Genomic DNA, 6213 nt, shown 5'->3' with positions numbered 1-6213 from the left:
CTTCATCGCGTCGATCTCTTGGAGGGCCTTCTGGGCCTCAGCCTTGGCACTCTTTACACTCTCAAGGGTCGCGACAAGCTCAGACTCTCGCGTCTTCGAGTCAAGCTCCAATGCCTCGTGCTTCGTCACGAGAGCCCGGAGCTCTTGCTGCACCTCGCCCACCCGAGCCTCGTGCTTCTCTCGCTCGGTGCGCTCCTTGGCCGCTTTATCTTCGGCCTTGGTTAGCGCTTGCCTTAGGGTCGCCACCTCGGTCGTGGCCCCTGGCAAACATACAATGATCCTGTCATTTTGCAATTGCGTCCTTTTTTATATATACATATCTATAGACGAGGCATTACTTACCCCTGTTCTCTTCGAGCTGCCTCTTGGCAAGGCCGAGCTCTTTCCTGGACCCCTCGAGGTCCTGCTTCAGTATGGCGACCTCCGCAGTGAGTGCGGCGGACGCCAACAGCGAAGCCTTCATACGCATATTGACATACTTATATTAGACTCCTACGATATTATTTGATCCTCTGTTCGGCTTTTCTTTGTGAACACCGAACAGAGCATCAGGGGCTACTATCTATGCGGTAATATTTGTACTACATTTTAAAACACTTACCTCGAAGCCTGTTAGAAGGCTGGCACAGGCTTCAGTCAATCCGCTCTTGGCGGACTGAACCTTCTGGATCACCGCACTCATGATAGTGTGGTGCTCCTCGTCGATGGAAGCGCTGCGAAGCGCTTCCAGCAGATTGTCCGGCGCCTCTAGATGGACAGAGGTCACCGGCACAGGCATCTTTCCCCTCTTAGAAGGAGGCCGCCTGCCCGAGCCCGGAACAGCTGGAGGGTCCGGCGCGGTGTTCGGCTGAGGGCCGAACTCGGAGCTCTTGGGGGCCCCGTCCCCTCGGCTCCCGGAGTCCGGAAGGTCGCCTTTAGGCGCCTCCGGGACTGTCTCCCCTCGATCTGGTGCCTCTTGAGACAACACCTCGGTGTCGTCGGCAGGATGAGGGGAGGTGGCGGTCGGGACTGGATCGCTATCCATGTCCGACGAGCCCAAGGAGCCGTCCGATGATACCTCAATATTGGCTCGTGGCGGCCTGCATAATTGCGTTCGGCGTTAGGGAAAGCAATGCAACAAAGGAATCCTATGAGTTACTCTGGTATCCGAATACTTACGATCTCCCTGGGGGCTTGACCCTGGGCAACCACTCGTCTTCGCCTTCGTCGGTGGCGTTGGAACCGTCCGGAAGGAGAGTCCTTCCCTTCTTGGACCCTCCGGCCTCCCCGGTTGGGGCGGCCTTCCTTTTCCTGTCTCCCCCAGTCGGTTGGGGAGCATCTTCTTCTTCTTCTTCCTCGTCTTCGGGGGAAGAGAGCGCCGCAGAGTCATCGGACGGTGAGTCCGAGGACGCCTGGCGTCGGGAACTCTTTCGAGTTCACTTGGCCTTCTTGGTCTTCTCTGGCACCGTATAAGGGGCCGGAGTCAACATCTTCGCCAGAAGAGGGTTTGCGGGGCCTTCGGGCAAAGGAGCCGGACAGTCGATCTGTCCGGCCATCTTTTGCCAGTCCTGTCAAAGGTACGGGAGTTTAGATCCCGCACAGAGCCAATCTATATAAAATAAGTTTCCTGTGAAAGGTAAAGCAGCTTACCGCACTGGCTTGGCGCTTCGCGCTGAATCCGCGATCGTCAGGAATAGGGAGGGGGGCCTCGGCGCTTTTGAACAGCACCCTCTAGGCGTCTTCATGAGTCGTGTCGAAGAGCCTGTTCAGAGTTTGGTGCTGCGCCGGATTGAACTCCCACAAGTTGAACTCCCGTTGTTGGCACGGGAGTATCCGACGGATGAGCATAACTTGGACTATGTTGACAAGCTTGAGCTTCTTGTGCACCATGTTTTGAATACATGTTTGGAGTCCGGTCAGCTCTTTCAAATTACCCCAGGACAGGCCCTTCTCTTTCCAGGAGGTGAGCCGCGTGGGGATGCCAGATCGGAACTCGGAGGCCGCTGCCCATGCAGGGTCGTGCGGCTCGGTGATATGGAACCACCCCGATTGCCACCCCTTTATGGTTTCCACAAAGGAGCCCTCGAGCCATGTTACGTTGGGCATCTTGCCCACCATGGCGCCTCCGCACTCCGCCTGGCGGCCGCCCACCACGTTCGGCTTGACATTGAAGGTCTTCATCCATAAGCCAAAGTGGGGCTTGATGCGGAGGAAGGCCTCGCACACGACGATAAACGCCGAGATGTTGAGGATGAAGTTCGGGGCCAGATCGTGGAAATCCAGGCCGTAATAAAACACGAGCCCCCGGACGAAGGGGTGGATAGGGAATCCCAGTCTGTAGAGGAAATGGGTGAGGAATACCACCCTCTCATGGGGCCTGGGGGTGGGGATGAGCTGCCCCTCATCTGGGAGCCGGTGCGCGATGTCATCGGGCAGGTATCCGGCTCTCCTCAGTTTCTTGATGTCTCCCTCCGTGACGGAGGAGACCATCCACTTGCCTCCCGCTCCGGACATGATTGGAGAAGGTCGAGGTGGGAAGTGCGGACTTGGGCGCTAGAGCTCGAGTGTGCGAAAACGGATGGGCAAGGGAGGAAGAAGGCGTGGATAGAAAGGTGAATCCTTATCCCTTTATATGGGGGGACAAAACTAAGCGTCCCCACTTGCCTGGTAAAACTCGCTTATCCCCCAAGCGCCGCAATTGATGACGCGGTTGGGTTACCCACGCCCGTATTGATGAGAATCCCATAATAAGGGGACCCGATCTCTGCTTTGACAAGACGTGTCGAAAAACTACCTCGCGTTATGTGTGGGGCTGGTTAAAAGAAACGGTTCGAATAATCACCGGGCCATGATTTAACGTCATGCTGCCAAAACAAGCCAGCAAATTAGATCTGCAAAAATATTATTCTCTCTACGGTGGAATGTGGAACTTATTTTGCAGGGTCGGACACTATCCTCGTATTCAAATTCTTCTGTGATGTATTCAGAGAAGGAACCCGCCTTGCAATGCCGAAGACAATGCTACGCGCCAGACTCATCGTCATTGAAGCCTGGTTCAGGGGCTACTGAGGGAGTCCTGGATTAGGGGGTCTCTGGAGAGCCGGACTATCTCCATTGGCCGGACTGTTAGACTATGAAGATACAAGATTGAAGACTTCGTCTCGTGTCCGGGTGGGACTCTACTTGGCGTGGAAGGCAAGCTAGGAAATATGGATATATGGATATCTCCTCCTTTGTAACCGACCTTGTGTAACCCTAGCCCTCTCCGGTGTCTATATAAACCGAAGGGTTTTAGTCCGTAGGACAACAGTCACAACATACAATCATACCATAGGCTAGCTTCTAGTGTTTAGCCTCTCTGATCTCATGGTAGATCTACTCTTGTACTACCCATATCATCAATATCAATCAAGCAGGACTTAGGGCTTTACCTCCATCAAGAGGGCCCGAACCTGGGTAAAATATCGTGTCCCCTACCTCCTGTTACCATCCGGCCTAGATGCACAGTTCGGGACCCCCTACCCGAGATCCGCCGATTTTGACACCGACAGTCATTCATATAATGCTAGTTCGTCGGACCCTGCCGTGCCAGCGACGGTCTCTCCGCCTATGGGAGTTCAATCCAGAAGGGTTGCGGACTCTTCAGAACTTCTTCGGCACAACGCATGAAGGAATGTGGAGTTTAGTCTTCGGGGAACTAAGGCAATGGCCGGACACCACCGAAGATGTCGGCCTTGACTGTAACCATCCGGACACCCCAGTAAGTACTCGTTTACCAAATACATCATAATCAGATACCTAGTGGCAAGATACCAACAGTATCATCCTTTTTCAGGGCTGGGTAAAGAAGGTGGAATTGATTAGGTGTCCGGCTCCCCTTCCCGAGGACTCAGCTACTCCTGTGTTGACAAGGATGCTTGCCTCGGTGCCATACCAGGCACCAGCAGGGGAGGGCGAAAAGATCCAAGATGACCTTGGTTCGGAGGTAAGTCGGAGACTGAATCCGGAGAAATCGACCTTTCCTCGCCCGAAGATGGAGGTGGAAAAGGACCCAGTATCCCTCTTTGAGCAGGAAGAAAAGGGCCGCCTCCGAAGATGGGGAGGGGCGGTCTCCCAAGAAGGGCAAGATGCCACTGTCGACCGTCTTGGGTTTGGAAAGCGATGCCGTTGAGCAGCTCCAACAAGGGGACAAGCCCTCGGCTGAACCGTAAGAGAATCCGGAGTACTTTGATAGCGTCCCGCTCCGTTATTGTTACTGAAGATACACGTAACGCATTTATGCATTTTTATAGGTCGGCACATAATTTTTCAGGGCGATCCTCTTCTTCGGGGAGGCTCCTCCCAGAGATGATGGAGAGCGAGATGCCTCCCCCGACCTCCTCGCCCAATAAGGCGGATGACTCTGAAGTGTCATCACGGAGGGCCCCTTTAGACCGGGGGACCGAAGAGGCAGTACCCAAAGGTGGATCTCCGACCATCCGGGATTCCGGGGCTGATGATAACCGAGGCCCAGACTGTCTGGTTCACAGCCGACAATGATTTGGAAGACGGGTGAGCCGATTCTTTCAAAGGGTGATTGTGCTTTTGTGGCAACCTCGGGGAACCCGGAGACTCCGGATATATTGCGGGACATGTTGCGGAAAGCATCTGTCTCACGGGAACATCGTACCTTGATGGGTACAGTGATTGAGAAGATTTCGCCCGCGAAGAGCAGATTAAATGAAACCTTCATGAGCCTACTGAAGGGCTTTGAGGTTTGTAACCTAATATTTTCAGCTATGTTTCATTTGCAACGATGTGCCTGTGTATAGATAGTAGGCCCTGATACTCAGGTTGGCTTCCGCTTGGAAGGAAAACGGAGGATCGAAAAGCAACGTTTGAGGACTAACCCGATCAACTTTTAACACAGGCTTCTTCTCCCTTGGCCGCTTCCCGGACTATGGAAATTGCCGATTTGCAGCGGAAGCTTGATGTGGCAGGGGATGATCTTGCTTTAATCAATATGCGTCTTGACGAGTCGCAAGGTATGTATTCGGGGCAATCCTCATACATTTTTGTGGTATAAGCATGATGCTAAAATTTGGCTGCAGATGGTGCTGCCGCTGTTGAAGTTCTTCGAGCGGAGCTGGCCCGGGCCAAGGAGCAAGCCCGGCATAGCAATGCTGCTGCCGAAAAGGCATCGGCTGAATTAAAAACCGAACAAGCTACACGGAGCCAAGATGAGGAGAAGATATCCACGATGACACTCGAGTTGGAGAATGCTACCGGCCGCTGTGAATTTCTGGAGAAGGAGAGTGAATCCTTAACGGCTAATCTAGAGAAGGCGTTACAAGAGGTGAGAGGAGCGCGGTCGGAATGCAGTGTGGCAGTGAGGAGGTTCGACAGGCGAGGCAGATTGCGGCTGGAAAGCCCTTTCTGCTACAAACTAAGTTCGGCGACCCGAACTATGCCCAGCTCAACCAAGTATGGAGTTCTCCGGACGAGTTCTTGGACTTACTGAAGAGTTCTGCCGATGCGGCGTAGTATTACCAAGCGCGGGATGGATATGCAACGGAGAAGCTTTTTTGGTCGCAGTTTGGTGCATCAAAGCGCCCTTTGTTGCTTAATGAACAGATGTCCCAATGGGCTAATCTTCATAAGATGTCCGGCGCTGCCATGAAGAACGTCGTAGTCCGGTTGTGGCCAACCGAGCCTGTTCCGAATAGCTATTTCGGTTTAGTGCAAAGGCTTGTTGATGCGGTGCTGCGTATCGATGCTGTGAAGGGGTCAACATGCATTGAGGGTGCACACGGATGGCTTTTGCCCGAGTCAAGACGTTCTGGGGGAAGATGAAGGCCATCGATGTTGCGATGAAGGGTCCACCCAAAGGCAAGGACCATCTGGAACCGGAGCATTATTTTGAAGACGTCCTAGAGGCCGCCCACTTTGTAGAGGGTCAGTGCTCGAAAGACATAATGTTCGAGTGAGGTGTATGAAAATTGTAAAGAAACAATTTTATAGTTAATCTATTTATGTTTTGCTTCAAAGCTTGAATTCCTCTTGTGCGGCCGTTTTGATATAATTTGCAAAATTTCTAGTCATTGGCTTCAGCCCCCTCGTAGGAAGTACGGGGGTGTTCGGGAAAGCATTTAATCACTCTTTATCCAACGTCTTGGTCCATGAAGGAGGTGATAATGCGGCGAACCAGGCAATCGGACTATAAGGCGTTAACCCTTTCACTTAGCCATAGGAGTT

Source organism: Triticum urartu, chromosome 7A (assembly GCF_056163025.1).
Source record: "Triticum urartu cultivar PI428250 chromosome 7A, HENAU_Tu73, whole genome shotgun sequence".
Lineage (NCBI taxonomy): Eukaryota > Viridiplantae > Streptophyta > Magnoliopsida > Poales > Poaceae > Triticum > Triticum urartu.
The sequence above is the reverse complement of the archived record's forward strand: the minus strand, read 5'-3'. Positions refer to the sequence as shown.